At 40.0% G+C, this 26,174-nt stretch overlaps 1 non-coding gene and 1 pseudogene across 1 annotated transcript; both read right to left on the bottom strand.

Moving 5' to 3' along the window:
* Positions 1 to 26,174, bottom strand: part of LOC124974814 (rap guanine nucleotide exchange factor 2-like) — a 172,762-nt pseudogene that overhangs the window by 53,762 nt on the left and 92,826 nt on the right.
* On the bottom strand, positions 1,729 to 1,801 carry Trnam-cau (transfer RNA methionine (anticodon CAU)). The gene has a single exon. It is a non-coding gene; the product is annotated as a tRNA-Met (tRNA).

Here is a 26,174-nt window from a genome sequence, read left to right as displayed (position 1 = left end):
GCTCTCTGGTCTAGCCTGGCTCCACAGGAGGAAGCTAAGTTGGTGCTTAGGATGACAGGAAATCATGCCAATTTCCTTGATGTGCACTTCAGAAAGGAGGGTAAAGTTTCCTATTGCTATGGTGGAATTTCACCTCCAGGGAAAAAAATACTTTTCATTGATTTTGAAAGTTCCTCTGGAGATATAATTTCCTAAATATTATTGCAAATTCATGGCATCTGTACACTCCTGACTGTCTACAACTTTCAGGTTGACAGGACTGCGGTTTCCAAAGTAACACTGCAACTAATGTCCTGATTGACAGGTTATTAAATGTACTCCCTGAAGAGCTCTCTGATGCCAAGTATTTCCACAGCTCACATATTTATTCTAATTTATGAGCTGCATTTTTTGCTCTATATTTAATGTTTTTCACTTTAATTTTATTGGTGACTTGTAATTATACATAGCCATCAAATTCATTTTGTCCTATTCTTACATGCACCCAATAGAATTTAGTGTCATCTCAGGTTTTTAAAATGATTCAAACTGAATTAAAGCAAAACTCATATTTCATAGAAATCACAAGAGTGAAGGTTATTTTACAACTATTTTTAAATGGTAGTTATTCAGTGATAATATATATATATATATATATGCATCTATTTAAGGTTATTGTTTGACCCAGCAGCTTGCGGGGCTGAAGCCCTAAGCAACTCAGGAAGATCCTGTCTCAGAATGAAAAACACGAAGGATTTGGGAATGTGGCTCAGTGGTTGAGTGCCCCTGGGTTGATTTCAACAAAAATAGATAAATTTAAACATTAATTAATTAATTTTGAAACATTATTCTTTGAAAACTTTTATCACTGGACATTTTGTTTTACATGTAAAAACAAACAACAGGTTTATGCTATTATCAGTATATATAGGTTTTGAGTTATCATTTTGTGAGCCAGAAAGCTTACAGATGAGTGGAACTTTGGTATTCTACTATGTGTTCCTGGGTTTACTGTGGGAAAAACTCAAATATATTAGAAAAGTGAATGGAGAAATGTGTCACATTGCTTGGTGATTACTTTTAAAGACTTAACATTTTTCTTCTTGATCATCTTCCTTGTTCTTACTGACTTCTCTTGACTGAGAATAGGAAACCAAGACCATATTTTATGTAAAGAACTTTACAAAGCAATGGGAATATTGCAGGAAAATTTATTTAACCAGGAATTTATGACTATTTCAAATACAAGGATCATTAATTTTCTTATGGTTACCCTTTCATACCCATGCTATAGAATTTTATTTCAGAAATTCTGCATTTCAAAGGCTTAACTAAATTCCTGGCTGAAGTATGAATTCTTAAATGGAATCCAGTGTTTGTAAGTGATTAACACTTTTGCTTCCCTGTAGAATCTTACATTATAGAACCATTAGCCATAAAATATATTATCCTGAGATGCTTGATTTTCTGATGATAATCCTTTTTTACTATTTGACTAAAAGATTTTATAGTATCATATAGCTCACATGGGTAATATTTAATTAAATGCACACACTCTACAAAAATATTGTTCCAGTAGATTATTCACCATTTTTTCAGCATAATTTTCAGGCTTGGGCCTCTTAAGTATGGAGGAATGTCATCTTTATTTCATAATACAGATAACGTCTTGGAACCATCTTTCAGGATTGGGCTGGATACTTGTCCTATAATTAAAATCTTAAAATGGAACAAGAAGTATATTTTTGTTTGTGGTGCTGGGGATTGAACCCAGGGCGTTGTGCTTATGAGGCAAGCACTCTACCAACTGAGCTATATCCCAGGAAGTGTATTTTAATTGCAATTCTGTTTACTACTCTGATTGTAAAGAACTGAAAAGGAAAAAAATAAACCATACTGTGGTTATATTTCTGAAATATTCTAACATACACTAGTCATTCTTGCATGAGGATAAAAATAAGTGACATGTTACAGCCACATCAGAGGATTCCACGGACATGCCAAAATTCAGTCAGCCTTCTCTAAGAGAGATTATACAAATGTTCTTCTATCTAAGAAATTTGTAGTTTGGAGGATTTTTTTTTAGGTACCAGAGATTGAACCCATGGGCACTTAATCACTGAGTCACATCCCCAGCCCTTTTTTATATTTTGTTTAGAGAGAGGGTCTTGCTGAGTTGCTTAGGGCCTTGCTATATCCCTGAAGTTGGTTTTGAACTTATGATCCTCCAGCCTCAACCTCCAGAGCTTCAGAGATTACAGGTGTGTGCCACCATGCCCAGCAGTAATTTAAACTCTCTCTTCTCAGGCAGCAACACAGCTGATTTGTTATTAAAATAACTGAGTTGATTCTCCCAAGTCACATGCATAAAGAAATGCATGATAATAAAAATAGAAGCCAACATTAATAGATGATCCATTGTGTACCACAAACACTTCCAAGGTTGGTATGCATACTTTATTTTTTGACACATAATATCTTCAGGATATACATAATATGACTATATATATATATATTATTTTCCAGACTGCATATAGATTCACACCATTTTTGTAATCATACATGTACACAGGGTAATGATGTCTATCTCAGTTCAATATCTTTCCTTTTCTAGCCCCTCTTCCCCTCATTTCCCTCTACACAAACCAAAGTTTGTCCATTCTTTTATCCCCCTGAACCACCCCTGTTATGTATCATCATCCACTTATCAAAGAAAACATTCAGCTTTTGGATTTTTGGGGTCGGCCTATTTCACTTAGCATTAATTTCCAACTTCATCCATTTACCTGCAAATACCATAATTTAATTCTTCTTTATGGCTGAGTAATATTCCATTGTGTATATATTCCACAGTTTCTTTATCCATTCATCTACTGAAGGGCATCTAGGTTGGCGCCACAATCTATCTATTGTGAATTCAGTTCCTATAAACATTAATGTGCCTGTATCACTATAGTATGCTGATTTTAAGTCCTTTGGGTATACACTAAGGAGTGGGATAGCTGGGTCAAATGGTGGGTCCATTCCAAGTTTTCTCAGGGATGTCCATGCTGCTTTCCAGAGTAGCTGCATCAATTTACAACTCCAGCAGCATGGATGTTATGTCTTCCTGATTTATAGTTCCCTTAAGCAGTATGAAATGTCCTTCTTTATACCCTATGACTAACTTTGGTTTGATGTCCACTTTTCCTAATATGAGGATGGACATGAGCCTCTTGAAGGCAGCTTATTGTTTGTTGGATCTTTCTTTTTAATCCAATCTGTCAATCTATATCTTGTGATTAATGAGTTTAGGCTAGGAATATTCAGGGTTATTACTGAGACATGATTGCTATTCACAGTCATTTGGGCTTAGTTTTGTTTTTTAACTTGACTTGGTTTCTTCTTTGATTGGCTTTTCCTTTGGTAGTTCCTCCCTTTGCTGACCTATATTGTTTTCATTTCCTCCTCATGAAGTATTTTGCTGAGAACGTTCTGTAGCACACGCTATTTGTAAATTCTTTTAGCTTTGGTTTATCATGGAAAGATTTTGTTTTGTTTCATCAAATCTGAAGGTTAGTTTTGCTGGGTATAAGATTCTTAGTTGGCATCCATGTTCTTTCAGAGCTTGAAATATGTTGTTACAGGCCCTTGTAGCTTTTAGAGTCTGGGCTGAGAAATCTGCTGATTTCTGTATTAGTTTCCCCCATCTGATGATTTTCTCTTACAGTCTTGACTATTTATATTGATAGGTGAGATGACTAAACTTCAGCATCCCAGAGTGCTTTAGCCAAGGCTATTTTAAATGGCAGCTCATACACATAGATTCAACCTGTCTTACTTCAGGCTTCACATCAATATTTTCTTGTTTATATATTGAAAATATTTGGTCTGACAATAAATATGCCAAAATTAACATGCTGCTGGCATGAAATAACTCTGCAAGTCTAATCTGTGACACTCTTTGCTTGGGAGTGCCTCATTTCCAGTTTCCTACAATCAACCCCACTCAAATTCACCCCAAACTGTAGAGTTACTATTATGTATATGATGAACAAGATCAGGCACATGAAAATCAAGGATGAATCTGTCTTCCCCAGAAAATTGCAGACATGAGGTAATAGGAAGAAAATGTATTCCAAGATAAATAGCCATTTATTTTGTACCAGGGATTAACTCCAGGGGTACTGACCACTGAGTCACTTCACCAGCCCTTTTTATATTTCATTTGAGACCACGTCATGGTACCTTGCTGATGGTCTTGCTAAGTTGCTGAGGCTGTCATTGAACTTGCAATCCTCCTGCCTCAACCTCCTGAGGAGCTGGGATTACATGACTGCACCACTGTGCCTGGCTGGTCATTCTTAATGTACAAGAAAACTGAAGTACCATTATGTACGCCATTGTGGAGAACCCAATGGCACATATCATCTAACCAAGGGAGAGAGTGCAGAGGGATTCTGGAGAATGTGAGATGGAACTCAGGTATTTTGTTTGTTTTGACTTTGTGCTGGGGATTGCTTGGTGGGTAAGAACACCAGAACCAAATTATATCCAGTCTTCTTTACTGTGTATTTTAAGGCAAGTTCTCATTAAGATGTCCACACTGGCTTCACCATTGTGATCCTCCATCCTCCCTCTCAAGTCACTGGGATTTCAGGAAAACAACACAGTGCCCAGCACCAGAACTGAGTTTTCATGTGGAAGAAAGACACACTGAGGTGAATTCTCATTTTCCTTCATGGCAGTGGTATTCATTGAAACCGATGAAGGAGGTAATATTTGCAAAAAAAACACATTTTCTTGTTCTTTTCCCCCTAAGGTATTAAAAACATTCTTCTTTCCCTCATAAGATAAGCAAAAGCAACAAACTGTACAGTGATATTCATATAAGAAAGAAACATATATACTGAAATCAGCATCGGGATGTTGGCCAACATTGTTCTTCTTCTCCTCCACCTCTCCTTGTACATCACTGGGACATACCTAAGCCCACTGACCTTCCCCATAGGTCTCTTGGCGCTAATGCACCTGATAATGCTGCTCATCAAGGGCTTCATAGCTACAGACATTTTTATACCTCAGGAGGATGGTGGGGTGATGTGATAGGCAAATTAGTTATCTACCTGTACAGATTAATGAAGGACTTCTTCCTCTGCACCTCCTGCCTGCTGAGTGTCCTCCAGGCCATCACCTTAGGCCCAGAAGCTCCTGCTTGGCAAAGGTCAAACATAAACTCTCACATCACCTGTGCTCCCTTCTTTTCCTGTGTGTCATCTACTCATCCTTTAGTACCCACCTTTTCATCTCCATTAATTCTACCCCCCATTTGACCTCAGATGACTTTATGTATGTCAGAATTCTGCTCTCTTTTACCCATGAGCTTCTTCCTGGGGCACACCTTTGCCAGCCTTTTGACCTTCAGGGAAGCCTCCCTTATGGGAATAATGACCATTTCAAATGGATACGTGATGGCTCTCTTGTGCAGACATAGAAGGCAGTCCCAGCATCTTCACAGAATCAGCCTGTCTCCAATATCATCCCCAGAACTGAGGGCCACACAGACAATCCTGCTGCTCTTGAGTTGCTTTGTCATCACATCCATTATGGACAGCATTATCAACTATGCCAGAATCACACTGAATGATGATGAAATATTCTACTGTATCCAGATTCTTGGGGCCCATAGTTATGCCTCATTCACTCCTTTGGTGTTCACTGCTACTGAAAAATGTCTAATTAGCATTTTGAGATATGTGTGGGGGAAGACAAGAAATATCTCATTAGCCAGTGATTGATCAGTTCTGTTAAGATGAGAGAATGTGCTGACTTTGGAATGGTTTGTCATGTCAGAGTGTATATGCTCTTTGCTTTAAATGCAATACAATGTCTCACTTCTTCTGTTAAACCCATCTATTTGAATATGCATGGATGGCAAATATGTAAAGGAAAAGCAAACCACATGACTATCTGAGATATTGCCAGAGGTTCGTTTTTCTCATTGGGTCCTCAAATGGGACATATGAGGTGTATGTTACTTGTCATGACCTACGTTATTCCAAACTATCTTGAGGTACAATAGTTCCAGTGATTTTCAATAAGTGCATTGTTTCAGTTATCTGTATTTTTCCAAACTAGACATGTAAACATTTGCTACTGTAAAATAATACATGATCCTGTGTGCACACATGCACAAGCATGTGCACACACACACACCACACACACACACACACACACACACACACACACAGATGGACATACTACATGCAGTGAGTCAGTCATTTCCACACCATTGCTCATAAAACCATGTTTTAAATATTCAAAGGTAGAAACAACTCAACACCTACAACCATAAGAATATATAAACAGTACATGGCTTCTGCAGACCCTGGAATATTATCAACTCTTCAAATGGAAGAAAGTTATAGTACATGGTGTCACATAGCTGACCCCTCAAGTTACTTTACTTAGTGAAGCGGGTCAGGCACAAAATAACAAATACTGTATAAGTGAAAGTAAAGAAGTTAGAAAATAGAATCTAGAGATCCAAGAAAGTGGGAAGTTGGGAGTATTTACTTGATGGATATAAAATTTCTGTTCAGCAAGAACAAAAGTACTGAAAAGGCATGGTGATAAAAGTTGTGCAATCATGTGAATAGACTTAATGCCACTTGACTATGCTGAAAAAGTGGTCAAAATGTTTATGTCTTATATATTTGATCACAGTAAAAGTGTTTTCAATTACCTTAACCCAGTGGTGGAAAATATTCTTCCTGAATTTCAAAACAAAGTGATAAGATTCTGAACATGCCACTGTGTCATTTGGTGAGTTTTAAAACATGATAGTTAAATTGTCCCAGTGATTTGAGGATTGGTTTTGAAGGGTTCAAATCTTATCTCATTCTCTCTGAAGAAAGATGGACTGAAAACAGATTCTCATAAATGCCACTCTGTGTCTCAGCCTTTCAGAGACTTTAAGCTCTGCAGTAGAGAGCTCTGATGTTACAGTTCTCTGAGTAAAATGTACATGAGGTTAAAACACCATGATTAAACAGGAAGTCAGACAGGAGAATTTACCTAATCATGATGTCAGTGTTGTGGAAGTGAGGCACTTGTGATATATTCCATTTCAATTCCAAAAATAAGTCAAATATAAAATAATCTCAAATAAAATATCAGTAGACAATGTAACAAGTAAAGGAAGCAAAGGATATGAGTATAAAGTTTTATAAAACCATAAAAGAACACAGAAAAGAGGTTAGGGACCAAAGACTTACAGAACAGAAACCAATGAACAAATGGCCATGTAACTCATTATCAATAGCTGTTAAGTGTGAACAAATGAAACTCCCATAGTGTAACACAGATTGGCTGAATACACACCCCTAAATAAATACCAATAATAAACACTGAACAACACAAACACAGGAGGAGTAAGGACACACACAGACTAGCAGTACAGGAAAAGGACGCACCTTGCAGAAGAAACCCAGGAGAGCCTGGGCGCCTTAATTAATCACTGGTACTTCAAATCACCAATGGTCAGAGGAGACAAAGGTCATCACATACTGACAGGAGAATCAACCCACCAAGAAGCAGTCACAATTACAAAAGTCTGACATAATGTCATCAATGAAATAAGTAAAATATTGACAGAAGTCAAGATAAATTAACTACTAAATAATAGGAGGAAAACAATTTTAGACTTCACATTAAGGTGCAGCTGTAAATACTACCAGGACAAAAAGACCTGAGACACATGCAAAACAGCCCACCAATAGCAGAACATGCTATTCGAACAGGCTCTGTAAAATGCTCAAGACAGGAGATACACCAGGTCACAAATAGGCTTCCTCAATTTTAAAAAACCAAGAGAATATCAAGTATATGTATAAAAACAATAGAATGAAAATAAAACTAAATGCAGAGGGACATTGTAAATCATGAATATGTGGATACTAAACTACTCTTTTTAACCAGTAATGCAAAGAACTCAAAAGTGAAATCAGGAAATTTCTTGAGAAAAACAAGAAACAAAGTACAACATACTCGAACTTGGGGAAGCACCAAGAGGAGGATGAAGAGACATAAAACAATAATTGTCCGTGTTACAAAAGAAAATGCTTGCATATAAGCTACCTAAATTGACCTTTTAGGATCCAGAGACAGTATATCAAAACAAACCCCATCACTCAAATAAGGACCATAATGAAGATAAGAGGAGAAATAAATGAAAAGCACTCAGATCACCAGTAAAAATCAACCAAACCAAGATCTTGTTCTTTGATAAGGTAAACAGAATGGACGATCTTCTGTGTACAATGACTAAGAGAACAAAAAGGAAGACAAATAAAATCAGAAATAAAAGAGGAAGTATACCTGATACCACAGGAATAATGGGAATCATAGAAGAGCACTGTGAACAATTACACACCAACAAAACAAAAAACAGATAGAAACAGATCCCTGGACACAAACAACCCCAGAACACAGAAGATGAAAAAATAAAAACTTGCATGAAACCATAATGAATGGAAAGATTGAGCCAGTAATACAACTCCTGCCCATCCGCAAAGTCCCAGGCCACATGACTATGATGGAAGGCTACCAAATTATTAAAGAATTAACACCAAACAGTCTTCATCTCCTTCAAACAATGGAAGAGGAAACATTTCCAAACTCATAAGGACAACACACACACACACCAACACTAGGAATCATGAAAAGCAAAGAAAACCACAGACCAATCGCCCTGAAGAACACAGGTGGAAAATACATGAGAAGATTGAACGCATCATACATCACTAAGGCCTGGGATTTATCCATGGGATACAGGATGATTCAGTACATGCAGATCGATGATACCGACACCCAACACCAAGTAACGACACCCAACACCAAGTAAATGAAGAACTGACGTTAAGTAACCATCTCAACAGATACAAAGGAAGCATTTGACAAGATGGAAAACCCTTTTGCAATAAACATTTTCAGCAAAATAGACAGAGAAGGAACTAATCTAAACATAGGAGAGGACATATATTGAAAACAGACTGTCAAGAGCACATTTAGTGGTGAAATATCAAAATGGTTTTATATGTGATCAGGAATGAGGCAAGGACACCCACTCTCACCACTTCTAGGGAAGACATCCCTGAACATTTTTGCTACAGTGATAAGGCAAGAAAATATCAGGCATACCAATTGGAAGAAGTAAAATTGTCTGTGTGGGTAACATGATCATATGTACAAACACTAAAGATTCTGCAAAAAAAATCTTTTTAAGATTATTACACGAATTCAGCAAAATACAAAGACAACATCCCAAGAATTCTATTTTGTTTCTTGACATTTGTCACAAAATATGTAAAAAGAAAATTCAGAAAGCAATTCTTGCAACAATATCATTAGAAAGAGCAAAATATTGAGGAATAAACTTGACCAGGGAAGGGAAACACATATACTCTGAAAACCATAATGATGAAGGAAATCAAAGAAAATAGGAATAAGAGGAAAGAAGCATCATGTTCACAAATGTGAAGAATTAATATTAAAATATCCATACTATCAAACTTATGTACACATCAGATGCAATCCCTATCCAAATTCCAGTGATTTACTTTATAGAAATAGGAAATAAGAAATCTGGGGGAGGAAATCCATGAAAATTAAGGAACAATCGGTGGACTAGATGAAGGGGACTGAGGGAGAGGGAGAAGGATGGGGTAAGGAAGGCACAGTGGAATGAATCTAAGCTAAATTTCCTAGGGCATATATAAATATACCACAGTGAATCTCACCAATGTGTAGATCCACAAGACATTTACTATAAAATGTAAAAATAAATAACAGAAACATCTGCAGAATACAGGGAAGAAAACATGGGGAGGGAGGAGAGGAGCAAAAGGGGGCTGAATCAAGGCAAATTATATTCTATACCTTTATAAGTGTGCCACAATTAATTCCAATGTTATATTATAACTAAAGAAAACCAATAAAAATGGGGAAAAACCATGTGAAAAGTATAGCTGTTAGGTGGAAGTCAAAGACGTAAAATTCCATGAGAGTTCTCTCAATGCAGATTTTGAAATAGTCTATTTTGATAATTTTCTAACTTCTCTATTTTCACAGGGACAGAGGTCATCATTATTGGAAGAATTGGATTAAGTATCCCAAGTCAAATGTATGAAGAACTGCATAATAACAGAAAAGAACAGCCAGGCCTTCTAGAGATCATTATGTACCAGAAACTTTTCCCTGCTTGGTATGTATTGCTTAATCATTATTTCTCACACAGTATCCATAGCATCAAACATAAATCACACATAAGATGATGCATCTCACTGCTGCAGGTTTTTCAAGGTCACACACATAGTAAGTGGCAGATGAGACATGCAAATTCAAGAAGTCTGAAATCAGTGTCCACATTTATCAATATTTCCTGTTTAACGTGTTGAGAATATTTAGTCTGGCAATAGATCAATTATAATAAAGATAGCACTGAAATAGTATAACCAATTCCATGTGTAATCCATTGAGAAGATCTTTCTTTCACTTTTGCACCTGCCCAACCTGACCCACCTATGATTCCCTAGGACTTACAATATTACACTTTTAGTTCTATGCTTTATAAAAAGCATACCTCTAAAATCTTAAAATTCTGTTCACCTGAGCTTTTGGCTATTGGAACAATAAGGAATATGTCTATTAGATATAGAAAAAGTATGCAGGGTCAACTTTTAAACAGCTTTGACTCACAGGAATGAGGTTTGAACTCTGAAAATAATTATTTTTTGAGAAAAAAAAAAGACCCCTATCTTTAGTTACTAGCTGGCAAATATGGCAACAAATTAGAGACTTTGCAGAATGAGCTCATCCCACATCTCAGGAAGCACCATTGCTAATACCCTCACTATCATTTCATATCATTCTTCTTGATCTTAAAAGGGAATCTATATCTACTGTCTGTGCTCCTTCAGCTCACATTCTGCCTTAACTCATCCAGCTGGCTTCTGTTCCCACCACTGGGGACACTGGTTCCACTGAGACTGGCAGTAACATCCACAGGATCAAATATAATGGTCCCCTCATGCCCACTTTCTAAATGACCTGCAGCACACAGAGCCCCCACTTTTATTATTTCTATCCTCTCCCCTCATAAATCCATATCTTTACAATTAGCTTGATTTCCATCCCCCAAACTGAATGCCCTGCTATCTGATGATCCCCCCTTAGACATCCTCTTGCTCACTTTCTGAGTGGTCTTCACCACATGGGGATCCATCTTTCTTTTTGAAGTCATCTGCTCTCTGAAATCCAGGTTAATATATTATCTAGTTTTCAATCACCCTGATCAGAGGCCCTTGCTCTGTCTCCTTCATAGATTTCTTTTTTGCTCCATCTCTACATAGAGATGTAAAACAGGGCTCAGAGGCTCCACATACTTCACTCTCTGCACACTCACCTTACCTGGTCACACTTGGTCACATGGCACTAAGTACCATGGGCTCTAATCTCACCTGCAAACCTGTCCACATGAATACCTAACAGGCATTGAAGAATTAACAATGAAAAAAACAAAAGCCTTCTCCCAAAGGAGCAATCTTTTTCCGCCCCATGTCTACTAACTGATCTGCATAGTATGGGAATCACTAACACCCTAGATTGTAAACATCAGCAAGCCTAGCTTAATCTCTAATAAAAATAATATAAATCAGAGATCCAACTAATTCTATTCTGTTATTACATAGTGAGGCCAGCATATTACACAACATACTTTTTTTTTGTTACTTGAAATTGAAACCAGGGGGCGTTAAACACTGAGTCACATCCTCAGCCATTTTTAAATTTTTAATTTAGAGACAGGGTCTTGCTAAGTTCCTAAGGGCCTAGAGAAGTTGCTGAGCTATCTTTGAACTCACCGTTCACAGGTCTCAGCCTCCTACCCCACTGGGATAACAGGGTTGTGCTACCATGCCTGGCACAATAAATGTTCTTGTGAAACACATGTGCACAGGGCAAGTTCTGCTAGATGCTCACAAATCTTTACATAAAACTACACTTCTCAGTATCACTCATCTTATTTAAGGACCATGTGACTGAGATTGGATTTTGGATATAGAAAAGGATATTTGTCCTTCAGCTGAGGAGCTCGCTGGGGGGAAAAATGTCCTACTAAAGCTTCCTTCCAAGCAGGGAATGAAGATTTGACAACACCTTCCTTTTGGGTCCAGAACCTGAGACACCTCCCAGAGCAGCTATGCACAGTTCAATACCAAAATCATCAGGCTGGGCAGCTGAGGAGAGAGAAACTTTTTTATGTTAAGCAACCGAGATTTGGATGCTTTTCTTCCCTGCAGCCAGCATGTACTCTAGCAGTGAACCACCATAAACCACATGCAGAGACTGAGCCACTGAAAAGACAGACCCCCTCTTAATGTCCTTGGACTTTTGGGGTGGACACAGTGAGCTTCAGTACAGTCTGCAGTGAATTGTTTTAAACATGGTTAAGAAATAAGTCTTTCAGTCATAGGCAAATCAATTAAAAGACAATGTCTGCCTTCTCCTCCTCTTCCTGCTGAAGCACAGTCAGTATCTCAGTCAACAGACATTTACCAGCACCCATCAGTCACGTGCACCAGGCACATGGAGACGGATGACTTGTGTTCTCTGGGTTTCAGCAGCTCCATGGTTTCACCATTTCTTCACAGCCTGACCACTCTTCACAAGTAATTCTGCCACAATCACAAGCTCACATGCTGCAGATGGACTTATACAGGGTCCAAGGTGGTCTCATCTTCTCTGTGCGAGCAAAGGACATAGAAAACAACAGGCCATTTCATCATGGGTAAAATGGCAAAGTGGACACAGCTGGGAGCAGAGGGAAGGGCTCAAGGGAGGAAGGCTGGCTCAGGGTGGGTCTGAGTGGCTGAGTAGGAGTCACCTAGAGCACCACAACAAGGGAAGGCATGAGCAAGCCAGAGGCACACCCACCTGCAGGGGGACAGAGGGCTGAAATGACATTTTGCTCTCAACGTGTGCCTACAATTTGGTAGAGACCCAGGGTGTGTGGCGAGGTGGACAGGCTCCTCTGTTAGTTTGAACTTGACCCACACAACTGACACAACTCAGTGCTCAACATGCCCTGGATGCCTGAGCAAGAATAAAGAGGGGCTGAAACACAATCAAGGTCAACTCACAAACTGTGAACTCAAATACACATTTGGGTCCACCTGGAGAAACGGGTGCCTTTTCCACAGCACCTCAATGTGTTGTGTGGTCTACAGGAACCCTGTCTCTCCTGCCCTAGCAGCACAGTCTTCAAATCCTTTTTACACAACATCTGGCTGGCCTCTCCCAACACCATGAACAGAGATCATCAGCACCATCTTACAAATGAAGAAACTGAGGCAGAGACATAGAAAAGACCAAACCCTGCAGGGGGCACTCCTAAAAGGAACTTTCTCTTCCCAGAAATTTCCTCTGGGTCTGGGGTTACTGGAAGAACTCAACAAGACTGAGAGATATTTGCCCCATGACAATCTTAAATTCATCTGAAAAAACAGAGGCTTTATAAAAACAAGTGGTTTACAATACATCACATGACCATGCTTTTATATTTAAAAAGCAGTTGTAAGCCAGGTATGGTGCTGTATGCCTGTAACCCACCAGCATAGGAGTCTGAGGCAGGAGGTTATGTGTCCAAACCCAGCCTCACCACCTTAGACCTTGTCTCAAAATTATATATAAAATAGGGCTGGGGATGTGGCTCAGTGGATTAACATTCCTGGGTTCAATACCCATTACAAAAATGAAACTAAAAAAGTGAGGTAAAAGAAACATTAATCATTCCAATATTGTCCTCACCCTAATAGGCTGCCTTTGCAGAAAACTCATCTATGAAATGTGGCATGTTCCTTTGCACCCAGCTAGCAGAGACCAGGTGATGTCCAGTGTTTTCATTTTGAATGCAATGTCACTATGGTCCATCCTAAGATAGGAGTGCAGAGGCTCACAGAATTGAGCTGAAAGAAAATTTTCTGAAAAACCAGAGGAAAGAGTTGATTTTTAAGTAGTATTAGTTTTGGAGGAAAAGTAAGGGGACTCTCCTTCTGATTGAATTCCATTTCTTGGTTAAGAAAATCTGAGTCCAATAAAGACAAGGAAATGCACCCAACCTTGGCAAAGAGTCCAGAAGCATCCCAGTGATGACAGTTGTAGGAAGAGTCCACGGCTGAATTCAGACCCTTATCTCACTTGGGAATCCAATTGTGTGTTTTACTCCCCAATAAGATGGTGGACCTAAAACATTCTGGGTAGAGAGAGCAATAATACTCCCTTTCATAGTGGGGCAATGAATTCTATACATAAAATCTACTGAGTTATACTAAGAATAGTTGCTACTCTTAAGATTAATACTAAAAGGTTTTACAAATAACAAAGCCAGTGTATAGGTAATCCAAGGCTGGTGAGCTTCAGATGTTTTTAAAACCCAGACTGCTTCATAATAATTTTTAAATAATTAAAACAAAATGGAGAATATTTTACCACATGTACGTCTTCATGATAACATTGTCAAAACCCTGGTCCCCTAACCCATCCATTGCTGGATCGTCTTTTAGAGAATCATGAAACCGGGCTTGGCCTCACACCATCCTGAGAGGCAGGCCTCTCTCTTTGTCCTGCTTAACACATGCAGCAAGTCCCCAAGGTCGACCCTGGCTGGACAAGGCCGCAGTCCCATCCGTACATCTCTCCTGCCCAGACACCAGGAAGCCCCTGCCCTAGGGTGAGTGAGGGGCACTGAGAGATCTGGACCAGGCTGCAGTGAGTGACAGACAGCCACACGCTTACACTCTGGACTCCAGGCCTCACCATCTACACAGCAGGCATCAGGATGAGTCTCTGTGAACTCATCACACTGTCTACACAGCAGGCACCAGAACAGTCCCTGTGAACACGCTGGGACAATGGTCACTCTCAGAACCAAGTCTCTCAGGCGACATCCCCTCGACCCATCCCAGAAGCCGCATGGGCCCCAACCTACCTGAATTCTTGGACGTCCACAGCAGGTCGGTGAGAGGGAGGGACTATGGCTGCCGGCCGTCCTCAGCCTCCCTCCATGGCCTCCTTGTGAAGGTGAGAAACTGAGGCCTCGAGGGAGCAGCCGCGGAGGTCACATTTCGGGCCACGGAAACCAAAGGGATCTGCTCCTCGCTGGGTCCACACGACTCCTGACAGGATTTCCAGACACACGCGCCTCTACCAGCTCCTTCACCTCCTGCGGACGCGACCACCTCGCCCTCTTCTCACCAGCGAAGCCCCTGATTCTGGAGCCGAGCTCACGGGAGGAGCCCTGGGCCGGGTGTGCCACCAACTTGCTTCCGCCAGCCCCTCCCCACCAGCCACGCTGGCTCCACCCCCAGCCCCGCCCTGCCGGCTCTGCCCCTCCAACTCCGCCCATTAGCAGAGCCCCACTTGCTTTGCTTGACCCCGCCCCACCCGCTGCTCCTCTGGGTTGGGCACCACTCCCTGCCCAGGACCCCACCTGGCCAGCTCTGCTACACCCCACCCTGCCCCCTGCTCCTCTGGACTGGCCTCCTCAGGACCACTCTGCACATCATGTCAGTTCCACCCAGCTCCTCTTGCTAAGCCTGACAGGGGAAGAACAGTGCTTCTCGGTGACTTCTCAGTGACCCTCCCACAAAGGAATAAACTTGGAGAGAAGTCCCTTGCTCAAGGTCACCCGGGTAGAGATGGGAAATGAAGTGGGGAGTCTCCCTTTCTTCTACTTCCAGTTTGCATCCCCAAAGCAGGAGGTGAAGCCTGCCACTGTGTTTCCCACGGGTGCTTCCTGGGTACACCTGAGGGTTTACAGAGGAAATCCCATGGTCTAGATTCCCTATGGCATGCTCAGACTAATTTATGATCCTTGCCTAGGGATGAGACATTACCCCTATCCAAACTTCTCTTCCTACCAGGGGGAGTATGGAAGCCAGATAGAGTAAAACGCTATCCACAGCAAGTTCGCCAGAGACTCCAAAGATGTCAGTCCTGCCTCCTATCAGATCTAAGAAAGGCCATCACCATCTCCTGGACTCTTAGAAATGCATGTGCTCAGGTAACACCCCAGATGGGCTGCATCTGAACTGGGGGTGTGGGAAGCATGTGGATGATCAAAAGGCCTCCTGGGGATTCTGATGCCAGAAAACACCAACACACACACACACACACACACACACACACACACACACTCACACACACACACACGGTAGTTATTTGGTGTGAAATGTTCATACAATAGTCTCAATTTCAAGCTCACTGGAAAATTCCCTTCATCTGGGGGCCCATTGAGGGACACACAAAAGTATACCAGATCCGGCACAATCAGCAGGGATTAATTTCTCAAATGTGGGGATCAGGTAGGTTCCTTGAAGGGGAAAATGGCTTGTGACTTCTCCCCTAGCACACAATGGTGCTTTAAATACCTTCCATGGTACTCTTGCCTAAATATATACTCCCTTAAAACTGCCTATATTCTTTATGGTATTATAAATTCAACAGGTTTCAGATTAATTATTTTAAATAATGTATTCACATTAAGCTGAAAACAATTTATATTTTCAGTCTTGAGCCTTGAGTATCTTTCTGGAATCCTAAGTGCCTGCAGACCATGTCTGGCAAGACACAGACTCACCAGTGGCACTCCTGGCCTCATTTCTGATCTGCTGAAATTAAGGCCCAGAGAATAGTGAGGACCTGCCTCTCCCTTCTCTGTTCCCTCTGACTTCCATTTGCCAGTTCCACTTTGCTGTGGAGAACTGTGTCCCAGCCACAGTTGTCTCCACATGGAGGAGGCTGCTTTGGGAAGAAAAAGGCTGCTCTCCATGAGAGGTATGGGCACTGTGGGAAACTGCTCAGTGGAGAAGGGCTGAAGTAGGTTCAGACACTAGAGGAAGACTGGGGCTCAGAAGGAACCACAGGGTCTGTGCTCCCATGAAGTCTATCTTGAGTGGCACCTGGGGACCTTCTGCAGGAAGCCCAGCTTTGGAGGGCTGCAGAAGGATCTGACATCTGTCTTTGTGACCAGGTCACTGGTGAAAACAGAACATTGAGGCATACTTAATATTTCTTCTGACCCTCCATGTCTGAATTCCAAAACATGTCATTGTCATCATAATTAAATAACTACCTTGGACAGGAGTGTATGACATATGGTGACTACTAAATGGTTTATCTATATGACTTTCTGGGATCTAGGAACAAATTTTATTGCCATTCTCACAAAGTGACAAGACCGAGTCTCAAGAAGATGCATCATTTTCCTAAGATCACACAGCAAGAGGCTGAGGCATTTGCCACTGTGCCGTCAGCAATATTTCATATCTGTCTGAGCCCCCTTGTTGCCCATGTGTCTTGGGAGCCTCCTGGACCAGGTTTCGGATTCAGTTGCCCATCTGTGGATGGCTGGTCTCAACACCCTTCCCATCCGTGCTCCTGCCCAGGAGCAGTGGAGTCCATGGGGCCCTAGCAGTGAGGAGAGGGAGCTGCTGCCTTCCCCACCCTGATGCACATGTTGCAGCTCTCCTGCTCAGGGGGCTTCAGCCCTTCTTACCCCCACATTTTTCCCTGGGAGGCACTAAATCACCAGGCTCGGTGACGCCCACCTCGTACATGGCACACAGGATGGCACTGAATCTGTAGTTCATTTTGGGTAGTGTCACTTTTGTCACCTTCTAATGGACAAACACAGGTTCTCTCACCATTTCTTAGGTACTCTTTTATTTCAGGATAGTATAGGGGACCAAGAGCACGTCGATTTTGGAAAGAAATGTAAGTACATGAACACTAAATAATCCAGCATATGAAATATTTTTCTAACCACATGTAAGGAAAGAAAAGAAACAAATGTAATTTTATTTTTTAAATTTTTGAATTTTTTATTAGTTATAAATCACAATAGAAAGCATTTGGACACATCGTACAAAAATGGAGCCCAATTTCTCATTCCTTCAAAAATGTTAGATATGAGAAAAAATATAAATAAGTATAAGTGTCCATGAACCATTCAGATTACAATTAAACAGAAAAGGAAAAAGGAAAAAAAATTTCAATGATAAGTTACAGCACTGTTGCCACTATAGTTCAGAACATTCTCCATTTTCTGCCTTAGCAGTGTTAGGTGGGATGCTCCCGAGTGTGATGCCTGCTGCACCCTCAGGGTGGGCTTGCTGGAGTGAGAGAGGAAATTCCAACGGTGGAATCCTGGATGGGGCATGTGGGCTCAGTTAATCTCTGGGTTCTTCCTTGAATGGCAATTTGTCAGGATATTTTCAACCAGGTCACCTCCCAGGCCCAGCAATTGCTAGTCCATGCTTGATGACAGCACTCCAGGGATCTCCCTTGGGTTCCAAACATTTGGTGGAGAGCCGATTCTTAATTCCCTCCACCACATAAAGACCCCACATTTCCTGTTCTGTTGGGTTCAGTCTCCAAATTCAATCATTCCTGCCCATTCCCTTTTACATTACTAGCCAGATGCATCTCTCCCAGACTACCCTGCGAGCAGCAGGATTGTAAAAAGCTGGGAAGAGGTGAATGGGATTCCAATTCAAGTATTCCCATGTGTAAACCACTCTCCACATTTGATTTTCTCCTGGTCATTTTGGCCCACAGTATGTCATGCAGTGTGGTTTTGCCAGGAATTGGCTGCCCCAGCTGCCATCCTGCAGCTGTCTACACAGTGTTTCCTTCCTCTGTTGACTGCAGCAAGCAGTGAGTGATACAGCTTCTTTTCTGCAGAGGAATATGATACAGTATCTTTTTTTTATGAGACATTATTTATTTATTTATTTGTTTGTTTTTTTATTTTATTCATTCTTTTAATTTTTATTTTTACACACTGCATTTATATTCATTGTATACAAATGTGGTACAACTTTTCATTTTTATGGTTGTACACAATGTAGATTCACACCATTCACGTAATCATACATAGACATAGGTTAATACTCTCTGCCTCAGTCAACTATCTTTCCTTCTCCCATCCCCTCCCACACCATTACACCATTTTCCACTACACCATCTAAAATTCCTCCATTCCACTCTTACCTCTCTACCACCCCACCTCATTATGTATCATTATCCAGTATCAGAGAAAACATTTGCCCTTTGTTTTTTTGAGCTTGCTTATTTCAGTTAGCATGATAGTCTACAACTCTATCCATTTACCAGTACATGCCATAATTTTATTCTTCTCTATGGCTGAATAATATTCCATTGTGTATATATGCCACAGTTTCTTTGTTCATTCATTCAACTGAAAGGCATCTACATTGGTTCCACAATCTAGATATTGTGAATTGAGTAGCTATGAACATTGATGTGTCTGTGTCACTATAGTGTGCTGATTTGAACTCCTTTAGGTATAGGTCAAGGAGTGGGAGAGCTGGGTCAAATGGTGTGTCCATTCCAAGATTTTTGAGGTATCTCCATACTGCTTTCTAGAGTGGCTGCACCAATTTCTAACTCCACCAGCAATGTATGAGTGTGACTTTTTCCACACATGTATGCCAGCACTTATTAATGCTTGTGATCTTGGTAATAGCCATTCTAATTGGAGTTAGATGAAATCTTAGGGTGGCTTTAATTTGTATTTCTCTAATTACTAGAGATGATGAGCACCATATATATATATATATATATATATGCTTGTCACTGGTATATCTTCTGTGAAGTGTTTGCCTAGTTCCTTAACCCGTTGATTGGGTTCTTTGTATTTTTGATGTAAAGATTTTTAAGTTCTTCATAAATTTTGGATATTAGTGCTGTGCCTCAAGTATGTGTGGAAAAGATTTTCTTCCACATTTTAGGATCTTTTTTCACATTATTGTTTCCTATGCTGAGGAAAAAAGTTTTTAGTTTGAATCCATCCCATTTAGTGATTCTTGCTTTTATTTCTTGTGTTGGGGGTCTTGATAAGGAAGTCTGACCCTAAGCCAACATGATGGAGATTCAGGCCCACTTTTTCTTTTATTTGGTAAAAGTTCTCAGGTCTAATTTCTACATGCTTGATTCATTTGAGTTGAGTTTGGTACAAGGTGAGAGATAGGGGTTTAGTTTCATTTTAGTATATATAAATGAGAAAAATCATTATGCTCATAAAAGAATCAAAAAATATTTGGGAATCAATATAACAAAAGAGGTGATAGACCTCTGCAATGAAAACTACAGAACATTGAAGAAAGAAATTCAGGAAGACCTTAGACAATGGCCAGATCTTCTGTGTTCTTGGATAGGCAGAATTAATATCATCAAAATGGTCATATTTCCAAAGGTGTTATACAGACTTAATGCAATTCCAATTAAAATCCCAATGACATTCCTCATAGAAATAGAGAAAGCAATCATGAAATTCATCTGGAAGAACAAAAAGCCCAGAATATCCAAAGCAATTCTGGGCAGGAAAAGTGATGCAGGAGGTATCACAATACCAGACCCTAAACTCTACTATAGAGCAACAGTAACAGCAATGGCATGGTATTGGCACCAAAACACACATGTAGATGAATGGTACAGAACAGAAGACACAGAGACAAACCCACACAAGTATATAAACACAGACAAAGGTACCAAAAACATACAATGGAGAAAAGAGAGCTTCTTCAAAAAATGGTAAAGTATCTTTATTCTCTGATCTCTCCAGACCTCACATCAGATAGTATTGACTTCAAGTCAAAGAAGGGATCAAGAAGGACATATCGTAGTGCTTAAAGGAATTATACATTAACTGCAGAAAACAAGCAAAAATATTTATGCTCCAAACAAAAGGCATCTATGTACATCAAACAAATGCTTCTCAAATTCAAGAATGAAATTGACCACAATAAAAAAATACTGTGTAATCTTAACACACCTCTCTACCCACTGGGTAGATTCTCCAAACAAAAACTAAACTAAACCAAGAAAGTATAGAAATAAATAATGCAATTAATAACTTTGAATTAACACATATAGAGAGTGTTTCATCCATCAATGATTGAAAATACTTCCTTCTCAGAAGTATACAGATCTTTCTCTAAAATAGACCATATCTTAGGTGACAAAGTAAATTTTAGCAAATACAAAATATAGGGATAATACCATGCATTCTATCAGATCATAGAGGAATGAAATTAGAAATCAAAAAAAAAATAGAAGTTACTCTAAAACCTGGAGACGAAGTAATACACTATTAAATGACCAATGAATATCAGAAGAAATAGGGATGAGTTAAAAAACACTCAGAAGTAAATGAGAATATAGATACAACATGTGAAAATCTCCATGACACTATGAAGGCAGTTCTAAGGTAAAAGTTCATTGCATTGAGCTCCTTTATTAAAAGAATAGAGAATCACCAAATAAATAACCCAACATTGCATCTCAAAGGCTTGTAGTTCATGGGCTTCCATATTGCACCAGTTCTCATAAATCACCATATAAATATGTAAAAATTGCTAAGGAAACAAATATTCTTTGTTATTTCTTCTTTGAGAGGAAATGTATGCCTTTAAATTCTCCATTAATGAGGATGAAAGATGATCACTCAGGTTCCCCACAGAGTGGAATCTACTTCAGATTCTGCCTGAGCTTCAGGTATGTTCTATCTGCCTGCTATTACCACATCCGAGCCTCCAGATCTGCCTCTGTTTTTCCATTTTTTTTTTAAATAATTAACACAAAACCACCTAAATATCCTTCAAAGCATGGAAGAAGAAACATTTTCACACTCATTGTATAAGGACAACACACGTGTACACCAACATCAGGTGTATGAGTTTCTTAGTCTATATATGACTATATGAGTCATATAAGTATGAGGTCTTAGTCCATATAAGACCAGCTCCATTCCTTGTTGTTGGATGTGAAGCAGAAAATCATGGCAGAAGAGAGTGACAGAGGGAAACAGCTTGCTTCACCAGGCAGCACAGAGACTCCACTTGCCAGAAACAAATATGTACCCCAAAGCCATGACCAATTCCCACCTCCATTAGCCACACACTACCACTTCAGTAACCACTCAGTTAATCCCTATCATGGGATTAAATCACTGATTGGATTAAGACTCTTATGATCCAATTATTTCTCCTCTGAACCTTCTTGCATTGTCTCACACATGAGCTTTTTGGGGACACCTCATATATAAAAAATAAAAAGTGGAAGGAATTTGACCTAACATTCCTATGTAAATTTATAAATATAGTGCAATGAATCTCACCAATGTGTATATTCACAAGACACTAACTATTAAAAATAAAAAAGTAGCAGAAAGATCTGTAGAACACAGCAAAGAGAAAATGTGGAGGAAGGAGAGGAGTGAAGTGACTGAATCCGGGCAAATTATATTCTATGCTTTTATAATTATGCCAAAATGAATTACAGTTTTATGTTAAAACTAAAGAGAACCAATAAAAATTGGAAAGAGACTTGAGAAGTATAGCTGTTAGGGGAAGTAAAAAAAAAAATGACTTAAAATTCCATGAGAGCGTCATCTCAACACATATTTTGGAATATTTTATTTTCATAATGTTTTATCTCTATTTTAACTTGGACAGAAGTCATCATTATTAAAAGAACTGGAATAAGTATCCCAACTCAAATGTATGAAGAACTGCATAATAACAAAAAATAATAGCCAGTATTTCTGGAACTTGTGATGTACCAGAAACATTTCCATGCTTGGTATGTGTTGCATAATCATTATTTCTCACACAGTATCTCTAGCATCAAACCTATTTCTTACATAAGATGATGGGATGTCATTGTTGCAGGGTATGCAAGGTCATACACATAGTAAGTGGTAGATCAGATATGTACATTAAAGTAGTCTCAATAAATTCTCCACATTTATCAATATCTCCTGTGTTAACATGTTAAGAATATTTAGTCTGACAATAAATCAATTATAATAAAGATAGCACTGAAATAGTATAACCAATTCCATGTGTAATCCACTGAGGTGATTTTCTTTCACTTTTTCACCTGCCCAAACCCATCTCAATGACCATTCTCTAGGAGTCACAATATTCCACGTTAAGTTCTATGCTTTTTCTAAAACCTATCTCTAGTTACTAGCTGGCAAATATGGCAACAAATCAGAGATTTCTGTGGTCACACCTGAGGAAAATGCAGCTTTGCAGAATGAGCTCATTCACATCTCAGAGAGCACCATTGTTAATACCCTCACTATAATTTCATATCATTCTCCTTGGTCATTAAAGGGAATCTATATCTAATGTCTGTACTCCTTCAACTCACATTTTGCTGTAACTCATCCAATAGTGTCCCCCAACACCTGGGGACACTTTTCCAATGAGACTCTCAGGGAACTCTGCAGTGTCAAACCTAATGGACCCCTCTTGCCCACTTTCTAAATGGTCTGGAGCACATGGAGACACCACTTTTATTATTTATGCCCTCTACCCTCAGAAATCCATGTCTTTACATTTAGCTTGTTTTCCATCTCACAAACTCCCTTATATCTGATGGTCCCTCCCTTACTCCACCTCTTGTTCATTTTATGAGTGGTCTTCAGATCATGGGGATTCACCTTATTTAGGGAGTCATATGCTCTCAAAAATCCAGAGTGATACATTTATCTAGTTTTCTATCCCCTTCTCTGGAGGTCCTTCCTCTGTCTCCTTCATAGAATTCTTTTATGGTCCATTTTTACATATAGATGTGAACCAGGGCTCAGAGGCTCCACATACTTCACCATCTTCATCTCCTACTAACTGATCACACTTGGTCACATGGTCCTAAGTACCGTGGGCTCTAATCTCACCAGCAAATCTATCCACATGAGTATCTAACATGCATTGAAGATTAAACAATGATAAACAAACCTCCAAAAGAATCATTTTCAGTCCCATGTCTCCTATCTGATCTGTATAGTAGAGGAATTACGAACACCCTACGTTTTAAAAGTCAGAGATTCAAGAATAATCTTTGAAAAAACATCAGCAAACCAATTTAATCTCTAGTAGAAATCTTTTATATTACAGATCCAAATAATTCTACTTTGCTATTACATAGTAAGGCCAGCATTTTATGCAACTTACTTTTTTTTTTGGTACTGGGAATTGAAACCAGAGGTAGTTAAACACTGAATCTTATCCTCAGCCCTTTTAATTTTTTTCAATTTAGAGACAGGGTCTTGCTAATTTCCTAAGGGCCCACTTATATTTCTGAGCTAGCTTTCAACTCACTGTTCTCTGGCTTCAGCTTCCTACCCCACTGGGATGAGAGGGTTGTGACACCATGCCTGGCACAATATATATTCTTTGGAAACACATGTGCACATTGGCAAGTTCTGTTAGGTGCTCACAAATCTTTATATAGGACTACATATCCCAGTATCATTCATCTTATTTAAGAACCATGTGACTGAGATCTGGATTTTGGATACAGAAAGACTATTTGTCCTTCAGCTGAGGAGCTCACTATTGGGGGGGTTGTAAATATCCTACTAAAATTTCCTTCCAAGCAGGGAATGAAGATTTGACAGCACCAATCATTTGGGTCCAGAACCTGAGACACCTTCCAGGGTAGCTGTGCCCAGCCCAATACCAAACTCATCAGACTGTTCAGCTGAGGAGAGAGAAACTTTTTTATGTTAAGCAACTGAGATGTGGGTGCTTTTCTTCTCTGAAGCCAGCATGTACTCTAGCAGTGAACCACCATAAACCACATGCAGAGACTGAGCCACTGAAAAGACAGACCCCCCTCTGAATGTCCTTGGACAGGTGGGGTGGACACAGTGAGCTTCAGTACAGTCTGCAGTGAATTGTTTTAAACAAGGTTAAGAAATAAATCTTTCAGGCACAGTGAATCAATTAAAAGACAATGCCAGCCTTCCCCTCCTCTTCCTGCTGAAGCACAGTCAGTACCTCAGTCCACAGACACTTACCAGCACCCATTAGTCATGCGCACCAGGCAATCGGAGGCTGATGCCTTGTGTTCTCTGCCTTCAGCAGTTCCATGGTCTCACCATTCTTCACAGCCTGACCACACTTCACAAGTAATTCTGCCACAATCACAAGCTCACGTGCTGCAGATGGACTTATCCATGGTCCAAGGTGGTCTCATTTTCTCTGTGTGTGTGTCCAATCCTAGCAAAGAGACAGAAAACAACAGGTCATTGCATCATGAGTAAAATGGCAAAGTGGACACAGTTGGGAGCAGAGGGAAGGGCTCAGGGGAGGAAGGGTGGCTCAGGGTGGGTCTGAAAGGCTGAGTAGGAGTCACCTAGAGCACCCACAGCAAGGGAAGTCATGAGCAAGCCAGAGGCACACCCGCCTGCAGGGGGACAGAGGGCTGAAATGACATTTTGCTCTTAAGGAGCCTACAATTTGGTAGAGACCCAGAGTGTGTGTGAGGTGAACAGGCTCCTTTGTGAGTTTGAACTTGACCACACTACTGACATAGCTCAGTGCTCAACATGCCCTGGGACTCTCCTGAGCAAGAATAAAGAGGGCTGAAACACAATCAAGTTTAACTCATAAACTGTGAACTCAAATGCACATTTGGGTCCACCTGGAGAATGGGTGCCTTTTCTACAGCACCCCAATGTGTTGTGTGGCTTAACAGGAGCCCTGTCTCTCCTGCCCCAGCAGCACAGTCTTCAAATCCTTTTTACACAACATCTGACTGACTTCTCACACCACCATGAAGCAGAGATCATCAGCACCATCTTACAAATGAAGAAACTGAGTCAGAGACATGAAAAAAGAACAAACCCTGCAGGGGATACTCCTAAAAGAAATTTTCACTTCCCAGAGATTCCCTCTGGGTCTGGGGTTTCTGGAAGAACCCAACAAGACTTCAAGATATTTGCCCCATGACAATCTTAAATTCATCTGAATAAACAGAGGCTTCATATAAACAAGTGATATACAATACATAACACGGTCATGGATTTATATTTAAAAAGCAGTGGTAAGCCTATGCCTGTAACCCACCAGCTCAGAGGTCTGAGACAGGAGGATTGTGAGTTCAAACCCAGACTCACCAACTTAGACTTTGTCTCAAAATAAATACAGAAATAAAGCTGGGGATGTGGCTCAGTGGATTAACATTCCTGGGTTTAATCCCCAATACAAAAATGAAACAAAAAAAATGAGATAAAAGAAACATTATTTTAATCATTCCAATATTGTCCTCACCCTATTAGGTTG

The sequence above is a fragment of the Sciurus carolinensis genome, unplaced genomic scaffold (assembly GCF_902686445.1).
Source record: "Sciurus carolinensis unplaced genomic scaffold, mSciCar1.2, whole genome shotgun sequence".
Lineage (NCBI taxonomy): Eukaryota > Metazoa > Chordata > Mammalia > Rodentia > Sciuridae > Sciurus > Sciurus carolinensis.
This window is presented reverse-complemented; position numbering and strand designations above follow the sequence as displayed.